The 22,784-nt window shown below is 33.0% G+C and overlaps 1 long non-coding RNA gene across 1 annotated transcript; it reads left to right on the top strand.

The window, feature by feature from the left end:
- The first annotated feature begins 235 nt into the window (after positions 1–235).
- LOC128639795 (uncharacterized) lies at positions 236–22,784 on the top strand. Its single transcript, XR_008399259.1, has 3 exons — positions 236–337; positions 3,232–3,301; positions 22,640–22,784. It is a non-coding gene; the product is annotated as an uncharacterized LOC128639795 (long non-coding RNA).

Raw genomic sequence — 22,784 nt, 5'->3', positions numbered from 1 at the left:
CACACACTGTAATACACAATAATACAGGCACACACTGTAATACACAATAATACAGGCACACACTGTAATACACAATAATACAGGCACACACTGTAATACACAATAATACAGGCACACACAGATGTCTGTTGCTGATCTCCATCAGTACAGATCCCTGCAAGCACTGCACAAATCACTCCCACTTCTGCCAGCTACCACCCGGCTCATGACGGTGATTTTATGCGTCAGCCGTTGGATTACGTCACTACTAGTTGCCATTGGAAACCGGCAGATTTGACACTGACAGCTCTGTCACAGCTGGCTCGTTGACATCTGGAAGCGAAACAACCGACTGAGGGTGAGAATGCTGGTGACATACGGGGTTAGACAGACCAGAAGGCAACGACAGCAGGATGTTGTAGACAGGGCACAAGCTGACGAGCAGGCCGGGGACAAGGAACAGAAAGTATGAGAACAAGGAGCAGGTATACTGGGGGGCACAGACAGAGAGCAAGGAGCAGGTATACTGGGGGGCACAGACAGAGAGCAAGGAGCAGGTATACTGGGGGGCACAGACAGAGAGCAAGGAGCAGGTATACTGGGGGCACAGACAGAGAACAAGGAGCAGGTATACTGGGGGCACAGACAGAGAGCAAGGAGCAGGTATACTGGAGGGCACAGACAGAGAGCAAGGAGCAGGTATACTGGGGGCACACAGAGAGCAAGGAGCAGGTATACTGGGGGCACACAGAGAACAAGGAGCAGGTATACTGGGGGCACACAGAGAACAAGGAGCAGGTATACTGGGGGCACAGACAGAGAGCAAGGAGCAGGTATACTGGGGGCACAGACAGAGAGCAAGGAGCAGGTATACTGGGGGCACAGACAGAGAGCAAGGAGCAGGTATACTGGGGGCACAGACAGAGAGCAAGGAGCAGGTATACTGGGGGCACAGACAGAGAGCAAGGAGCAGGTATACTGGGGGCACAGACAGAGAGCAAGGAGCAGGTATACTGGGGGCACAGACAGAGAGCAAGGAGAAGGTATACTGGGGGGCACAGACAGAGAGCAAGGAGCAGGTATACTGGGGGGCACAGACAGAGAGCAAGGAGCAGGTATACTGGGGGGCACAGACAGAGAGCAAGGAGCAGGTATACTGGAGGGCACAGACAGAGAGCAAGGAGCAGGTATACTGGGGGGCACAGACAGAGAGCAAGGAGCAGGTATACTGGGGGGCACAGACAGAGAGCAAGGAGCAGGTATACTGGGGGCACAGACAGAGAACAAGGAGCAGGTATACTGGGGGCACAGACAGAGAGCAAGGAGCAGGTATACTGGAGGGCACAGACAGAGAGCAAGGAGCAGGTATACTGGGGGCACACAGAGAGCAAGGAGCAGGTATACTGGGGGCACACAGAGAACAAGGAGCAGGTATACTGGGGGCACACAGAGAACAAGGAGCAGGTATACTGGGGGCACAGACAGAGAGCAAGGAGCAGGTATACTGGGGGCACAGACAGAGAGCAAGGAGCAGGTATACTGGGGGCACAGACAGAGAGCAAGGAGCAGGTATACTGGGGGCACAGACAGAGAGCAAGGAGCAGGTATACTGGGGGCACAGACAGAGAGCAAGGAGCAGGTATACTGGGGGCACAGACAGAGAGCAAGGAGCAGGTATACTGGGGGCACAGACAGAGAGCAAGGAGCAGGTATACTGGGGGGCACAGACAGAGAGCAAGGAGCAGGTATACTGGGGGGCACAGACAGAGAGCAAGGAGCAGGTATACTGGGGGGCACAGACAGAGAGCAAGGAGCAGGTATACTGGAGGGCACAGACAGAGAGCAAGGAGCAGGTATACTGGAGGGCACAGACAGAGAGCAAGGAGCAGGTATACTGGGGGGCACAGACAGAGAGCAAGGAGCAGGTATACTGGAGGGCACAGACAGAGAGCAAGGAGCAGGTATACTGGGGGGCACAGACAGAGAACAAGGAGCAGGTATACTGGGGGGCACAGACAGAGAGCAAGGAGCAGGTATACTGGAGGGCACAGACAGAGAGCAAGGAGCAGGTATACTGGGGGCACACAGAGAGCAAGGAGCAGGTATACTGGGGGCACACAGAGAGCAAGGAGCAGGTATACTGGGGGCACACAGAGAGCAGGGAGCAGGCAGGCTGGAGGGCACAGAGTGAGAGCAGGGAGCAGGTAGGCTGGAGGGCACAGGGTGAGAGCAGGGAGCAGGTATGCTGGAGGGCACAGAGTGAGAGCAGGGAGCAGGCATGCTGGAGGGCACAGAGTGAGAGCAGGGAGCAGGCATGCTGGAGGGCACAGAGTGAGAGCAGGGAGCAGGCATGCTGGAGGGCACAGAGTGAGAGCAGGGAGCAGGCATGCTGGAGGGCACAGGGTGAGAGCAGGGAGCAGCTAGGCTGGAGGGCACAGGGTGAGAGCAGAGAGCAGATAGTCTGGAGGGCACAGGGTGAGAGCAGGCAGGCTGGAGGGCACAGGGTGTGAGCAGGGAGCAGGCATGCTGGAGGGCACAGGGAGGGAGCAGGTAGGCTGGAGGGCACAGGGTGAGAGCAGGGAGCAGGCATGCTGGAGGGCACAGGGTGAGAGCAGGGAGTAGACATGCTGGAGGGCACAGAGTGAGAGCAGGGAGCAGGCATGCTGGAGGGCACAGGGTGAGAGCAGGGAGCAGGCATGCTGGAGGGCACAGGGTGAGAGCAGGGAGCAGGCATGCTGGAGGGCACAGGGTGAGAGCAGGGAGCAGGCATGCTGGAGGGCACAGGTTGAGAGCAGGGATCAGGCATGCTGGAGGGCACAGGGTGAGAGCAGGGATCAGGCATGCTGGAGGGCACAGGGTGAGAGCAGGGGGCAGGTATGCTGGAGGTAGGGTTGCCACCTCGGCCATGTTTTCCTGGACACTTTTGAGTTACACATGCAACGTTAAAAAAACTAACAAAAAAAAAAATATTTTGTAAAAAAGTTAAGCATCATGAAAAAAAGCATCAGTGTAAAACAAAGAGAACAATAATCACAAGAGGATACGTTTCAGAATTTGTAGAAACAAATGTTGAAAAATAAATGTTAGATAATGAGGCTGATCCACTGGCAGACTAGTAAATCAACAAGAGAACGTTTAGTGCTGTTTGGATTGTTTGATTTAGGGAGACTGAGTTGACTTGCTGTGTATTGGACAACTAAGACATTAGGGATCAGACCTGATATATAAATACTTGTATGTGATTATGTGCAGGCTTGAAGAATAAGATTTGCGGTGGGTTTACTGTCCCAGCAACAATGGCAAAGGACATGGACATCTGTAGGTGAGTACAAAGGTGCTGGGCTATCAGTCTGCTTCAGACCCCGCAGGGAAATAATAATTGTGTGTTTATTTTTTATGCTTGTTTTAATCTCACTGTTGGGGACTCTTGTTTTGTAAAATACACTGAGGGTATTTATTAGTGTATCTTACATTTAATAAACTGTGTTTGATGCATAGTGTATTTGGGATATCTCTTTTTTTTAATACCAGTGCACTATTTCAGACCTTTTTATTTTATTTTTTTCAATTTTTAAACTCTCATTGAAATGTTTTTATTTATGGATTTCTAGTGTTGCACAATTTCTTTGGAATTTATATTGTAATAGTGTTCAATTTGAATAGAGCAACATATTTATAATATTATTGGATATCTATTGTTCTATTTATTTGTTAAGAATTGTTTTAAATAGAAATGTATTTTTGTATTTACAATTGGTGACTAATTCTTGCCAGAAGTGCTACAGATGAAGTATTTTGTGTGTCTCGTGCCTCGCATTGTGTAGTGTGAGACTTGTGACGCTATTAGGAGTAATTCAATTACATTTCATTCCTATATAAAGTATAGAGGTTCCATGGCTGCTTAAAGGGACATTGTACACTAGATTTTTATTTGCATAAATGTTTTGTAGATGATCCATTTATACAGCCCATCTGGGAGTGTTTTTATAACAATGCATAGTTTTGCTTTTTTTTTAAAAAAAAGAACATTGTGCTGATTTCAGACTCCTAACCAAGCCCCACAGTGTCAGATGTATACGTGCGGTTACAGACTACTCCTGGCTCCTGTTTATGCTATCTGTTTTTTCACATGCAGGGAACGGGGGAGGAGGGGAGTGTCTGCTCTTTTTGTTTATCCAGCCCCTTTAACTGGGTGTCCCAGCCTAAACTCGTCAACAGTGCTAAACTGGGAGGTTCTAATTAAGTTTTTAAAAAGTTTTATACTGGATTTTTCTAGCAGTATCTGTGCATCTTATTCTTTATAGTAGTGTCTATTACATGCAGTTATATGACAATTAGTGTATACTGTATATTTATATCAGTATCTGTACATATTCTGTATAGTAGTGTATATTACATGCAGTTATATGACACTTAGTGTATACTGTATATTTATATCAGTATCTGTACATATTCTGTATAGTAGTGTCTATTACATGCAGTTATATGACAATTAGTTTGTACTGTATATTTATATCAGTATCTGTACATATTCTGTATAGTAGTGTCTATTACATGCAGTTATATGACAATTAGTGTATACTGTATATTTATATCAGTATCTGTACATATTCTGTATAGTAGTGTCTATTACATGCAGTTATATGACAATTAGTGTATACTGTATATTTATATCAGTATCTGTATATATTCTGTATAGTAGTGTCTATTACATGCAGTTATATGACAATTAGTATATACTGTATATTTATATCAGTATCTGTACATATTCTGTATAGTAGTGTCTATTACATGCAGTTATATGACAATTAGTGTATACTGTATATTTATATCAGTATCTGTACATATTCTGTATAGTAGTGTCTATTACATGCAGTTATATGACAATTAGTGTATACTGTATATTTATATCAGTATCTGTACATATTCTGTATAGTAGTGTCTGTTACATGCAGTTATATGACACTTAGTATATACTGTATATTTATATCAGTATCTGTACATATTCTGTATAGTAGTGCCTATTACATGCAGTTATATGACAATTAGTGTATACTGTATATTTTATATCAGTATCTGTACATATTCTGTATAGTAGTGTCTATTACATGCAGTTATATGACAATTAGTGTATATACTGTATATTTATATCAGTATCTGTACATATTCTGTATAGTAGTGTCTATTACATACAGTTATATGTAATTAGTGTATACTGTATATTTATATCAGTATCTGTACATATTCTGTATAGTAGTGTCTATTACATGCAGTTATATGACAATTAGTGTATACTGTATATTTATATCAGTATATGTACATATTCTGTATAGTAGTGTATATTACATGCAGTTATATGACAATTAGTGTATACTGTATATTTATATCAGTATCTGTACATATTCTGTATAGTAGTGTCTATTACATGCAGTTATATGACAATTAGTGTATACTGTATATTTATATCAGTATATGTACATATTCTGTATAGTAGTGTCTATTACATGCAGTTATATGACAATTAGTGTATACTGTATATTTATATCCGTATCTGTACATATTCTGTATAGTAGTGTCTATTACATGCAGTTATATGACAATTAGTGTATACTGTATATTTATATCAGTATCTGTACATATTCTGTATAGTAGTGTATATTACATGCAGTTATATGACAATTAGTGTATACTGTATATTTATATCAGTATCTGTACATATTCTGTATAGTAGTGTCTATTACATGCAGTTATATGACAATTAGTGTATACTGTATATTTATATCAGTATCTGTACATATTCTGTATAGTAGTGTCTATTACATACAGTTATATGACAATTAGTGTATACTGTGTATTTATAATCAGTTTCTGTACATATTCTGTATAGTAGTGTCTATTACATGCAGTTATATGACAATTAGTGTATACTGTATATTTATATCAGTATCTGTACATATTCTGTATAGTAGTGTCTATTACATGCAGTTATATGTAATTAGTGTATACTGTATATTTATATCAGTATCTGTACATATTCTGTATAGTAGTGTCTATTACATGCAGTTATATGTAATTAGTGTATACTGTATATTTATATCAGTATCTGTACATATTCTGTATAGTAGTGTCTATTACATGCAGTTATATGTAATTAGTGTATACTGTATATTTATATCAGTATCTGTACATATTCTGTATAGTAGTGTCTATTACATGCAGTTATATGACAATTAGTGTATACTGTATATTTATATCAGTATCTGTACATAGTCTGTATAGTAGTGTCTGTTACATACAGTTATATGACAATTAGTGTATACTGTATATTTATATCAGTATCTGTACATATTCTGTATAGTAGTGTCTATTACATGCAGTTATATGTAATTAGTGTATACTGTATATTTATATCAGTATCTGTACATATTCTGTATAGTAGTGTCTATTACATGCAGTTATATGACAATTAGTGTATACTGTATATTTATATCAGTATCTGTACATATTATGTATAGTAGTGTCTATTACATGCAGTTATATGTAATTAGTGTATACTGTATATTTATATCAGTATCTGTACATATTCTGTATAGTAGTGTCTATTACATACAGTTATATGACAATTAGTGTATACTGTATATTTATATCTGTATCTGTACATATTCTGTATAGTAGTCTCTGTTACATGCAGTTATATGACAATTAGTGTATACTGTATATTTATATCAGTATCTGTACATATTCTGTATAGTAGTGTCTATTACATGCAGTTATATGACAATTAGTGTATACTGTATTTATATCAGTATCTGTACATAGTCTGTATAGTAGTGTCTATTACATGAAGTTATATGACAATTAGTTTGTACTGTATATTTATATCAGTATCTGTACATATTCTGTATAGTAGTGTCTATTACATGCAGTTATATGACAATTAGTGCATACTGTATATTTATATCAGTATCTGTACATATTCTGTATAGTAGTGTCTATTACATGCAGTTATATGACAATTAGTGTATACTGTATATTTATATCAGTATCTGTGCATATTCTGTATAGTAGGGTCTATTACATGTGGTTATATGACAATTAGTGTATACTGTATATTTATATCAGTATCTGTACATATTCTGTATAGTAGTGTCTATTACATGCAGTTATATGACAATTAGTGTATACTGTATATTTATATCAGTATCTGTACATATTCTGTATAGTAGTGTCTATTACATGAAGTTATATGACAATTAGCGTATACTGTATATTTATATCAGTATCTGTACATATTCTGTATAGTAGTGTCTATTGCATGCAGTTATATGACAATTAGTGTATACTGTATATTTATATCAGTATCTGTACATATTCTGTATAGTAGTGTCTATTACATGCAGTTATATGACAATTAGTGTATACTGTATATTTATATTAGTATCTGTACATATTCTGTATAGTAGTGTCTATTACATACAGTTATATGACAATTAGTGTATACTGTATATTTATATCAGTATCTGTACATATTCTGTATAGTAGTGTCTATTACATGCAGTTATATGACAATTAGTATAAACTGTATATTTATATCAGTATCTGTACATATTCTGTATAGTAGTGTCTATTACATGCAGTTATATGACAATTAGTGTATACTGTATATTTATATCAGTATCTGTACATATTCTGTATAGTAGTGTCTATTACATGCAGTTATATGACAATTAGTGTATACTGTATATTTATATCAGTATCTGTACATATTCTGTATAGTAGTGTCTATTACATGCAGTTATATGACAATTAGTGTATACTGTATATTTATATCAGTATCTGTACATATTCTGTATAGTAGTGTCTATTACATGCAGTTATATGACAATTAGTGTATACTGTATATTTATATCAGTATCTGTACATATTCTGTATAGTAGTGTCTATTACATGCAGTTATATGACAATTAGTGTATACTGTATATTTATATCAGTATCTGTACATATTCTGTATAGTAGTGTCTATTACATGCAGTTATATGACAATTAGTGTATACTGTATATTTATATCAGTATCTGTACATATTCTGTATAGTAGTGTCTATTACATGCAGTTATATGACAATTAGTGTATACTGTATATTTATATCAGTATCTGTACATATTCTGTATAGTAGTGTCTATTACATGCAGTTATATGACAATTAGTTTGTACTGTATATTTATATCAGTATCTGTACATATTCTGTATAGTAGTGTCTATTACATGCAGTTATATGACAGTGTACACTGTATATTTATATCAGTATCTGTACATATTCTGTATAGCAGTGTCTATTACATGCAGTTATATGTAATTAGTGTATACTGTATATTTATATCAGTATCTGTACATATTCTGTATAGTAGTGTCTATTACATGCAGTTATATGACAATTAGTATATACTGTATATTTATATCAGTATCTGTACATATTCTGTATAGTAGTGTCTGTTACATGCAGTTATATGACAATTAGTGTATACTGTATATTTATATCAGTATCTGTACATATTCTGTATAGTAGGGTCTATTACATGTGGTTATATGACAATTAGTGTATACTGTATATTTATATCAGTATCTGTACATATTCTGTATAGTAGTGTCTGTTACATGCAGTTATATGACAATTAGTGTATACTGTATATTTATATCAGTATCTGTACATATTCTGTATAGTAGTGTCTATTACATGCAGTTATATGACAATTAGTGTATACTGTATATTTATATCAGTATCTGTACATATTCTGTATAGTAGTGTTTATTACATGCAGTTATATGACAATTAGTGTATACTGTATATTTATATCAGTATCTGTACATATTCTGTATAGTAGTGTCTGTTACATGCAGTTATATGACAATTAGTGTATACTGTATATTTATATCAGTATCTGTACATATTCTGTATAGTAGTGTCTATTACATGCAGTTATATGACAATTAGTGTATACTGTATATTTATATCAGTATCTGTACATATTCTGTATAGTAGTGTCTATTACATGCAGTTATATGACAATTAGTGTATACTGTATATTTATATCAGTATCTGTACATATTCTGTATAGTAGTGTCTATTACATACATTTATATGACAATTAGTGTATACTGTATATATCAGTATCTGTACATATTCTGTATAGTAGTGTCTATTACATGCAGTTATATGACAATTAGTGTATACTGTATATTTATATCAGTACCTGTACATATTCTGTATAGTAATGTCTGTTACATGCAGTTATATGACAATTAGTGTATACTGTATATTTATATCAGTATCTGTACATATTCTGTATAGTAGTGTCTATTACATGCAGTTATATGTAATTAGTGTATACTGTATATTTATATCAGTATCTGTACATATTCTGTATAGTAGTGTCTATTACATGCAGTTATATGACAATTAGTGTATACTGTATATTTATATCAGTATCTGTACATATTCTGTATAGTAGTGTATATTACATGCAGTTATATGACAATTAGTATATACTGTATATTTATATCAGTATCTGTACATATTCTGTATAGTAGTGTCTATTACATGCAGTTATATGACAATTAGTATATACTGTATATTTATATCAGTATCTGTACATATTCTGTATAGTAGTGTCTATTACATGCAGTTATATGACAATTAGTGTATACTGTATATTTATATCAGTATCTGTGCATATTCTGTATAGTAGTGTCTATTACATGCAGTTATATGACAATTAGTGTATACTGTATATTTATATCAGTATCTGTACATATTCTGTATAGTAGTGTCTATTACATACAGTTATATGACAGTTAGTGTATACTGTATATTTATATCAGTATCTGTGCATATTCTGTATAGTAGTGTCTATTACATGCAGTTATATGACAATTAGTGTATACTGTATATTTATATCAGTATCTGTACATATTCTGTATAGTAGTGTCTATTACATACAGTTATATGACAGTTAGTGTATACTGTATATTTATATCAGTATCTGTGCATATTCTGTATAGTAGTGTCTATTACATGCAGTTATATGACAATTAGTGTATACTGTATATTTATATCAGTATCTGTACATATTCTGTATAGTAGTGTCTATTACATGCAGTTATATGACAATTAGTGTATACTGTATATTTATATCAGTATCTGTACATATTCTGTATAGTAGTGTCTATTACATACAGTTATATGACAATTAGTGTATACTGTATATTTATATCAGTATCTGTACATATTCTGTATAGTAGTGTCTATTACATGCAGTTATATGACAATTAGTATATACTGTATATTTATATCAGTATCTGTACATATTCTGTATAGTAGTGTCTGTTACATGCAGTTATATGACAATTAGTGTATACTGTATATTTATATCAGTATCTGTACATATTCTGTATAGTAGTGTCTATTACATGCAGTTATATGACAATTAGTGTATACTGTATATTTATATCAGTATCTGTACATATTCTGTATAGTAGTGTCTATTACATGCAGTTATATGTAATTAGTATATACTGTATATTTATATCAGTATCTGTACATATTCTGTATAGTAGTGTCTATTACATGCAGTTATATGTAATTAGTGTATACTGTATATTTATATCAGTATCTGTACATATTCTGTATAGTAGTGTCTATTACATGCAGTAATATGACAATTAGTGTATACTGTATATTTATATCAGTATCTGTACATATTCTGTATAGTAGTGTCTATTACATGCAGTTATATGACAATTAGTGTATACTGTATATTTATATCAGTATCTGTACATATTGTGTATAGTAGTGTCTATTACATGCAGTTATATGACAATTAGTATATACTGTGTATTTATATCAGTATCTGTACATATTCTGTATAGTAGTGTCTATTACATGCAGTTATATGACAATTAGTGTATACTGTATATATCAGTATCTGTACATATTCTGTATAGTAGTGTCTATTACATGCAGTTATATGACAATTAGTGTATACTGTATATTTATATCAGTATCTGTACATATTCTGTATAGTAGTGTCTATTACATGCAGTTATATGACAATTAGTATATACTGTGTATTTATATCAGTATCTGTACATATTCTGTATAGTAGTGTTTATTACATGCAGTTATATGACAATTAGTGTATACTGTATATTTATATCAGTATCTATACATATTCTGTATAGTAGTGTCTATTACATGCAGTTATATGACAATTAGTGTATACTGTATATTTATATCAGTGTCTGTACATATTCTGTATAGTAGTGTCTATTACATGCAGTTATATGTAATTAGTATATACTGTATATTTATATCAGTACTGTACATATTCTGTATAGTAGTGTCTATTACATGCAGTTATATGTAATTAGTGTATACTGTATATTTATATCAGTATCTGTACATATTCTGTATAGTAGTGTCTATTACATGCAGTTATATGACAATTAGTGTATACTGTATATTTATATCAGTATCTGTACATATTCTGTATAGTAGTGTCTATTACATGCAGTTATATGACAATTAGTATATACTGTATATTTATATTAGTATCTGTACATACTCTGTATAGTAGTGTCTATTACATGCAGTTATATGACAATTAGTGTATACTGTATATTTATATCAGTATCTGTACATATTCTGTATAGTAGTGTCTATTACATGCAGTTATATGTAATTAGTATATACTGTATATTTATATCAGTATCTGTACATATTCTGTATAGTAGTGTCTATTACATGCAGTTATATGACAATTAGTGTATACTGTATATTTATATCAGTATCTGTACATATTCTGTATAGTAGTGTCTATTACATGCAGTTATATGACAATTAGTGTATACCGTATATTTATCTCAGTATCTGTACACATTCTGTATAGTAGTGTCTATTACATGCAGTTATATGACAATTAGTGTATACTGTATATTTATATCAGTATCTGTACATATTCTGTATAGTAGTGTCTATTACATGCAGTTATATGACAATTAGTGTATACTGTATATTTATATCAGTATCTGTACATATTCTGTATAGTAGTGTCTATTACATGCAGTTATATGACAATTAGTGTATACTGTATATTTATATCAGTATCTGTACATATTCTGTATAGTAGTGTCTGTTACATGCAGTTATATGACAATTAGTGTATACTGTATATTTATATCAGTATCTGTACATATTCTGTATAGTAGTGTCTATTACATGCAGTTATATGACAATTAGTGTATACCGTATATTTATCTCAGTATCTGTACACATTCTGTATAGTAGTGTCTATTACATGCAGTTATATGACAATTAGTGTATACTGTATATTTATATCAGTATCTGTACATATTCTGTATAGTAGTGTATTACATAGTTATATGACAATTAGTGTATACTGTATATTTATATCAGTATCTGTACATATTCTGTATAGTAGTGTCTATTACATGCAGTTATATGACAATTAGTGTATACTGTATATTTATATCAGTATCTGTACATATTCTGTATAGTAGTGTCTATTACATGCAGTTATATGACAATTAGTGTATACTGTATATTTACATCAGTATCTGTACATATTCTGTATAGTAGTGTTTATTACATGCAGTTATATGACAATTAGTGTATACTGTATATTTATATCAGTATCTGTACATATTCTGTATAGTAGTGCCTATTACATGCAGTTATATGACAATTAGTGTATACTGTATATTTATATCAGTATCTGTACATATTCTGTATAGTAGTGTCTATTACATGCAGTTATATGACAATAAGTGTATACTGTATATTTATATCAGTATCTGTACATATTCTGTATAGTAGTGCCTATTACATGCAGTTGTATGACAATTAGTGTATACTGTATATTTATATCAGTATCTGTACATATTCTGTATAGTAGTGTCTATTACATACAGTTATATGACAGTGTACACTGTATATTTATATCAGTAGCTGTACATATTCTGTATAGTGGTGTCTATTACATGCAGTTATATGACAATAAGTGTATACTGTATATTTATATCAGTATCTGTACATATTCTGTATAGTAGTGTCTATTACATGCAGTTATATGACAATTAGTGTATACTGTATATTTATATCAGTATCTGTACATATTCTGTATAGTAGTGTCTATTACATGCAGTTATATGACAATTAGTATATACTGTATATTTATATCCGTATCTGTACATATTCTGTATAGTAGTGTCTATTACATGCAGTTATATGACAATTAGTGTATACTGTATCTTTATATCAGTATCTGTACATATTCTGTATAGTAGTGTCTATTACATGCAGTTATATGACAATAAGTGTATACTGTATATTTATATCAGTATCTGTACATATTCTGTATAGTAGTGTCTATTACATGCAGTTATATGACAATTAGTGTATACTGTATATTTATATCAGTATCTGTACATATTCTGTATAGTAGTGTCTGTTACATGCAGTTATCTGACAATTAGTGCCTACTGTATATTTATATCAGTATCTGTACATATTCTGTATAGTAGTGTCTATTACATGCAGTTATATGACAGTGTATACTGTATATTTATATCAGTATCTGTACATATTCTGTATAGTAGTGTCTATTACATGCAGTTATATGACAATTAGTGTATACTGTATATTTATACCAGTATCTGTACACATTCTGTATAGTAGTGTCTATTACATGCAGTTATATGACAATTAGTATATACTGTATATTTATATCAGTATCTGTACATATTCTGTATAGTAGTGTCTATTACATGCAGTTATATGACAATTAGTGTATACTGTATATTTATATCAGTATCTGTACATATTCTGTATAGTAGTGTCTATTACACGTAGTTATATGACAGTTAGTGTATACTGTATATTTATATCAGTATCTGTACATATTCTGTATAGTAGTGTCTATTACATGCAGTTATATGACAATTAGTGTATACTGTATATTTATATCAGTATCTGTACATATTCTGTATAGTAGTGTCTATTACATGCAGTTATATGACAATTAGTATATACTGTATATTTATATCAGTATCTGTACATATTCTGTATAGTAGTGTCTATTACATGCAGTTATATGACAATAAGTGTATACTGTATATTTATATCAGTATCTGTACATATTCTGTATAGTAGTGTCTATTACATGCAGTTATATGACAATTAGTGTATACTGTATATTTATATCAGTATCTGTACATATTCTGTATAGTAGTGTCTATTACATGCAGTTATATGACAGTTAGTGTATAGTGTATATTTATATCAGTATCTGTACATATTCTGTATAGTAGTGTCTAATACATGCAGTTATATGACAATTAGTGTATACTGTATATTTATATCAGTATCTGTACATATTCTGTATAGTAGTGTCTATTACATGCAGTTATATGACAATTAGTGTATACTGTATATTTATATCAGTATCTGTACATATTCTGTATAGTAGTGTCTATTACATGCAGTTATATGACAATTAGTGTATACTGTATATTTATATCAGTACTGTACATATTCTGTATAGTAGTGTCTGTTACATGCAGTTATATGACAATTAGTGTATACTGTACATTTATATCAGTATCTGTACATATTCTGTATAGTAGTGTCTATTACATGCAGTTATATGACAGTTAGTGTATACTGTACATTTATATCAGTATCTGTACATATTCTGTATAGTAGTGTCTATTACATGCAGTTATATGACAGTTAGTGTATACTGTATATTTATATCAGTATCTGTACATATTCTGTATAGTAGTGTCTATTACATGCAGTTATATGACAATTAGTATATACTGTATATTTATATCAGTATCTGTACATATTCTGTATAGTACTGTCTATTACATGCAGTTATATGACAATTAGTGTATACTGTATATTTATATCAGTATCTGTACACATTCTGTATAGTAGTGTCTGTTACATGCAGTTATATGACAATTAGTGTATACTGTATATTTATATCATTATCTGTACATATTCTGTATAGTAGTGTCTATTACATGCAGTTATATGACAATTAGTGTATACTGTATATTTATATCAGTATCTGTACATATTCTGTATAGTAGTGTCTGTTACATACAGTTATATGACAATTAGTGTATACTGTATATTTATATCAGTATCTGTACATATTCTGTATAGTAGTGTCTGTTACATACAGTTATATGACAATTAGTGTATACTGTATATTTATATCAGTATCTGTACATATTCTGTATATTAGTATCTATTACATGCAGTTATATGACACTTAGTGTATACTGTATATTTATATCAGTATCTGTACATATTCTGTATAGTAGTGTCTATTACATGCAGTTATATGACAATTAGTGTATACTGTATATTTATATCAGTATCTGTACATATTCTGTATAGTAGTGTCTATTACATGCAGTTATAGGACAATTAGTGTATACTGTATATTTATATCAGTATCTGTACATATTCTGTATAGTAGTGTCTATTACATGCAGTTATATGACAATTAGTATATACTGTATATTTATATCAGTATCTGTACATATTCTGTATAGTAGTGTCTGTTACATGCAGTTATATGACAATTAGTGTATACTGTACATTTATATCAGTATCTGTACATATTCTGTATAGTAGTGTATATTACATGCAGTTATATGACAATTAGTGTATACTGTGTATTTATATCAGTATCTGTACATATTCTGTATAGTAGTGTATATTACATGCAGTTATATGACAATTAATATGTACAGATACTGATATAAATATATAGTATATACTATGTATAGTAGTGTCTATTACATGCAGTTATATGTAATTAGTGTATACTGTATAGTTATATCAGTATCTGTACATATTCTGTATAGTAGTGTCTGTTACATGCAGTTATATGACAATTAGTATATACTGTATATTTATATCATTATCTGTACATATTCTGTATAGTAGTGTCTATTACATGCAGTTATATGACAATTAGTGTATACTGTATATTTATATCAGTATCTGTACATATTCTGTATAGTAGTGTCTATTACATGCAGTTATATGACAATTAGTGTATACTGTATATTTATATCAGTATCTGTACATATTCTGTATAGTAGTGTCTATTACATGCAGTTATATGACAATTAGTGTATACTGTATATTTATATCAGTATCTGTACATATTCTGTATAGTAGTGTCTATTACATGCAGTTATATGACAATTAGTGTATACTGTATATTTATATCAGTATCTGTACATATTCTGTATAGTAGTGTCTATTACATGCAGTTATATGACAATTAGTGTATACTGTATATTTATATCAGTATCTGTACATATTCTGTATAGTGGTGTCTATTACATGCAGTTATATGACAATTAGTGTATGCTGTATATTTATATCAGTATCTGTACATATTCTGTATAGTAGTGTCTATTACATGCAGTTATATGACAATTAGTATATACTGTATATTTATATCAGTATCTGTACATATTCTGTATAGTAGTGTCTATTGCATGCAGTTATATGACAATTAGTGTATACTGTATATATCAGTATCTGTACATATTCTGTATAGTAGTGTCTGTTACATGCAGTTATATGACAATTAGTGTATACTGTATATTTATATCAGTATCTGTACATATTGTGTATAGTAGTGTCTATTACATGCAGTTATATGACAATTAGTGTATACTGTATATTTATATTAGTATCTGTACATACTCTGTATAGTAGTGTCTGTTACATACAGTTATATGACAATTAGTGTATACTGTATATTTATATCAGTATCTGTACATATTCTGTATAGTAGTGTATATTACATGCAGTTATATGTAATTAGTGTATACTGTATATTTATATCAGTATCTGTACATATTCTGTATAGTAGTGTCTATTACATGCAGTTATATGACAATTAGTGTATACTGTATATTTATAATCAGTTTCTGTACATATTCTGTATAGTAGTGTCTATTACATGCAGTTATATGACAATTAGTGTATACTGTATATTTATATCAGTATCTGTACATATTCTGTATAGTAGTGTCTATTACATACAGTTATATGACAATTAGTGTATACTGTATATTTATATCAGTGTCTGTACATATTCTGTATAGTAGTGTCTATTACATGCAGTTATATGACAATTAGTGTATACTGTATATTTATATCAGTAGTATCTGTACATATTCTGTATAGTAGTGTCTATTACATGCAGTTATATGTAATTAGTGTATACTGTATATTTATATTAGTATCTGTACATATTCTGTATAGTAGTGTCTATTACATGCAGTTATAGGACAATTAGTGTATAATGTATATTTATATCAGTATCTGTGCATATTCTGTATAGTAGTGTCTATTACATGCAGTTATATGACAATTAGTGTACACTGTATATTTATATCAGTATCTGTACATATTCTGTATAGTAGTGTCTATTACATGCAGTTATATGACAATTAGTATATACTGTATATTTATATCAGCATCTGTACATATTCTGTATAGTAGTGTCTATTACATGCAGTTATATGTAATTAGTATATACTGTATATTTATATCAGTATCTGTACATATTCTGTATAGTAGTGTCTATTACATGCAGTTATATGACAATTAGTGTATACTGTATATTTATATCAGTAGCTGTATATATTCTGTATAGTAGTGTCTATTACATGCAGTTATATGTAATTAGTGTATACTGTATATTTATATCAGTATCTGTACATATTCTGTATAGTAGTGTCTATTACATGCAGTTATATGACAATTAGTGTATACTGTATATTTATATCAGTACCTGTACATATTCTGTATAGTAGTGTCTATTACATGCAGTTATATAACAATTAGTGTATACTGTATATTTATATCAGTATCTGTACATATTCTGTATAGTAGTGTCTATTACATGCAGTTATATGACAATTAGTGTATACTGTATATTTATATCAGTATCTGTACATATTCTGTATAGTAGTGTCTATTACATGCAGTTATATGTAATTAGTATATACTGTATATTTATATCAGTATCTGTACATATTCTGTATAGTAGTGTATGTTACATGCAGTTATATGACAATTAGTGTATACTGTATATTTATATCAGTATCTGTACACATTCTGTATAGTAGTGTCTATTACATGCAGTTATATGACAATTAGTGTATACTGTATATTTATATCAGTATCTGTACATATTCTGTATAGTAATGTCTATTACATGCAGTTATATGACAATTAGTGTATACTGTATATTTATATCAGTATCTGTACATATTCTGTATAGTAGTGTCTGTTACATGCAGTTATATGACAATTAGTGTATACTGTATATTTATATCAGTATCTGTACATATTCTGTATAGTAGTGTCTATTACATGCAGTTATATGACAATTAGTGTATACTGTATATTTATATCAGTATCTGTACATATTCTGTATAGTAGTGTATGTTACATGCAGTTATATAACAATTAGTATATACTGTATATTTATATCAGTATCTGTACATATTCTGTATAGTAGTGTCTATTACATGCAGTTATATGACAATTAGTGTATACTGTATATTTATATCAGTATCTGTACATATTCTGTATAGTAGTGTCTATTACATGCAGTTATATGACAATTAGTGTATACTGTATATTTATATCAGTATCTGTACATATTCTGTATAGTAGTGTCTGTTACATGCAGTTATATGACAATTGGTGCACACTGTCCCTTTATTTAGTCATATTGGCAGCTGCTTTAGTTAGTAATGTCATGTGTGTACATTTACTGCATTCAGCGTAACCCTAAATAAAACCTAACATTTTGGAGGTAGACAAGGCTGTTACAAATAAACAGTTTTCTTTGTTAATGGCAGACAGGAATTAAATCACTGCTTTGTGCACTTCACACCAAATCATTTTGCAGGTATGTTTCCTGTATGAGTGCTAGTTGCACCAATGGGGTTAAATCATTGCTTTTTGTGTGTTTCTGGCAGTCAATGGCCACTGCTTTTTGTGTGTTAATGGCTAAGAAAGGGGTAAAATCACTGCTCTCCCTGTATTATGGGCAGATAGGGGTTTAAAATCACTTAACACTTTATTGTTTAAAATATGTATAGTGTGATTTAAAGCTGCACCATAGAAAGTATTCAGGGGCTAAAGCCCTTCGGACTTTGTACATGTTAATGCAATCATAAAATATTCTTATTTATTAGAGTATTTTATGGTTACAAAGATGTCACTTGGTAATGAATGTGCTTACAAATGGTTTCACAGGTGAACCAGTCAGAAATGATTTGGCAGCACGCTTAATTTGTCAGTTAGCAAGGGTTAAACACATAGTTACTAAGAGACATTCCTGTGCAGTAATATATATCTTTAATAACTTAGAGCATTTTATTGTAATAAAATGTCTATTTAAGTGTCCTTTTTGGATTTGTGTTAACCATAGCAGAGCTTCCCATGTGGGTACTGCTTGAAGCATCAGATACAATAGACCACATACCAAGGCTCGACAAACAAAAGCACCAGGGAGACATTGGCACCTTAAAATCCATCCATTGGTGCCCAGCCAGCCACCAACAGCCGAACTTAAAATTTAGCTTGGTGTGTGTGAATCCTTTATAGCCCTTGCAGCTGTGAAACACAATCATCCCGATCAGATATGATCGGGATGATTGACACCCCCTGCTAGCAGCCGATTTGGCGCAAATGTTCAGGGGGTGGCATTGCACAAGCATTTCACTAGAAATGCTTGTGCAATGATAAATGCCAACAGCTTATGCTGTCGGCATTTAGCAATGTCGGGCAGACATGATTCTCCACATCGCCTGCCGCTTAATAAATCGGCCCCTATGTATGTTGTGCTGCTTTTTATTTACAGGACTGTTAAATCTTTACGTCAAGCTTTGGCTACTCCTAATTGGATATCTGACCAGGTTTTTAGCTTTACACATAGATAAAAATAGACATAGGACATGAATATGTCTTATTAGGTCATGTTTTTATTTTTTTATTATTATTATCAGTTATTTGTAGAGCGCCAACAGATTCCGCAGCGCTATAAATGTAGAAATAAAAGAATGTGACAATCTGTACAGTTTATGCTATTGTCTGCGTATATTCACTGGTATTTTCCTGACTGTGTACTAGAATGAGTCCCATTTATGTGAACCTGATAGATAACAGCATCGTCTGCTCATTCTGTCACATTCTGCATTGTAACTGGATTTGCACCCAGTACGGCCAAGCTTGCTGGCAATAGTTGCTCTAAAATCCAGACATTTAAAGGGATATGGGAGTCATAATGAAACTTTCATCATTTACACAGTGTACAATTTAAAAACAAAATCTGATTGGCTTCTATTATCAAGTTTACATCTTGGTCTCCTTTGTTGAAGCGTGCACGTGTCTTGATCACTATAAGGCAGGAGCATATGTTACACACAATACATGGAGTGCTCATGTCACGTGCACGCCTCGGAGCCTACCTCAGTATGCTCTCATACAAACAAAAAGAACTAAGAGAGGTTCATGTGATGATAGTAAATTGTAAGGTTTTAATTGCACGATCTATATAAATTATAAATGCAATCAGGGTTAGAACAAGACTTGATAATCTTGTTTTGGTGCAGTGTACCCCCTGTGTAATAGAAGAAGTAAAGTGGAATGTTGCAGCACTTTGATAATAATAACAATAATAATTTGATAAACTAGAAATGATTGTCTGTGAGGGTGCAATATAATTGAATTGCTAGGTTGCCAGTGACACAATTCTGCAGTGATTTAACTGCCAGTTGTTTGTAACATGCAAAACTGTAATTCACTTCTATTATCAAATTTACACAATTCTCTCTGTATCTTTTGTTAAAGGAGCAACGATGCACATCTGGTGAGGGAGTGACAAGAGGCATATATGTGCAGCCACCAATCAGCATTAGCTCCCAGTAGTGCTGTGCTGCTTCTGGGCATATCTAGGTATACTTTTTTAAACAAAGGATAACAAGAGAACAAAGTAAATTAGATAATAGAAGTTAATCAGAAAGTGGTTTAAAATTGTATGCTCTATCTGAATCATAAAATAAATGTACTGCCTCTTTTTGTGACAAGCAGCTTTACTAAAGGGACTTTTCTCAGGGAGTAATGGCCTTTACAGGACACCAGAGGTGTACATTCTAGACCCCATAACACCTGGTGTTTGACAAGTCCTGTGTTAGGTGGGCGTGTTATGACCTCTAATAATAATAATATTGTGCCTGTGGTTATTTTAATGATAACAGCTTATACCTGTGTGAAGGTGACGCGTGTGCGTTTATGTACAGCATACACTAATATGTAACATGACTATATTAACTCCTAAGCTGCCTAAGAGTGTCGCAGTGACACCCTGACGTTTATCTTCTCAGTAATGACACTATACAGATTACTTCCCTTATGTACAACATACACTAATATGTAACATGACTATATTAACTCCTAAGCTGCCTATAAATGTGTCGCGGTGACACCCTGACATTTATCGTCTCAGTAATGACACTATACAGATTACTTCCCTTATGTACAACATACACTAATATGTAACATGACTATATTAACTCCTAAGCTGCCTATAAATGTGTCGCGGTGACACCCTGACGTTTATCTTCTCAGTAATGACACTATACAGATTATTTCCCTTATGTACAACATACACTAATATGTAACATGACTATATTAACTCCTAAGGTGCCTATAAATGTGTCGCGGTGACACCCTGACATTTATCTTCTCAGTAATGACACTATACAGATTATTTCCCTTATGTACAACATACACTAATATGTAACATGACTATATTAACTCCTAAGCTGCCTAAGAGTGTCGCGGTGACACCCTGACATTTATCTTCTCAGTAATGACACTATACAGATTACTTCCCTTATGTACAACATACACTAATATGTAACATGACTATATTAACTCCTAAGCTGCCTAAGAGTGTCGCGGTGACACCCTGACATTTATCTTCTCAGTAATGACACTATACAGATTATTTCCCTTATGTACAACATACACTAATATGTAACATGACTATATTAACTCCTAAGCTGCCTATAAATGTGTCGCAGTGACACCCTGACGATTATCTGCTCAGTAATGACACTATACAGATTACTTCCCTTATGTACAACATACACTAATATGTAACATGACTATATTAACTCCTAAGCTGCCTAAGAGTGTCGCGGTGACACCCTGACATTTATCTTCTCAGTAATGACACTATACAGATTATTTCCCTTATGTACAACATACACTAATATGTAACATGACTATATTAACTCCTAAGCTGCCTATAAATGTGTCGCAGTGACACCCTGACGATTATCTGCTCAGTAATGACACTATACAGATTACTTCCCTTATGTACAACATACACTAATATGTAACATGACTATATTAACTCCTAAGCTGCCTAAGAGTGTCGCGGTGACACCCTGACGTTTATCTTCTCAGTAATGACAATATACAGATTATGTCCCTTATGTGCATGTTTTCTTGTTCTGCAGTCCTCATCTCTTGGACCTCCCTTGGGAAGATGTGCTGGTTCCACACATCCTATCATATCTACCCCTGCGACATGTCTTAACCCTCCAAAGAGTCAGCAAACCGTTTCAGTCGTTAGTCCACCTGTATCTGACCAACTGCCGCAGC

The sequence above is a fragment of the Bombina bombina genome, chromosome 9 (assembly GCF_027579735.1).
Source record: "Bombina bombina isolate aBomBom1 chromosome 9, aBomBom1.pri, whole genome shotgun sequence".
NCBI lineage: Eukaryota > Metazoa > Chordata > Amphibia > Anura > Bombinatoridae > Bombina > Bombina bombina.
The sequence above is the reverse complement of the archived record's forward strand: the minus strand, read 5'-3'. Positions and strand labels throughout refer to the sequence as shown.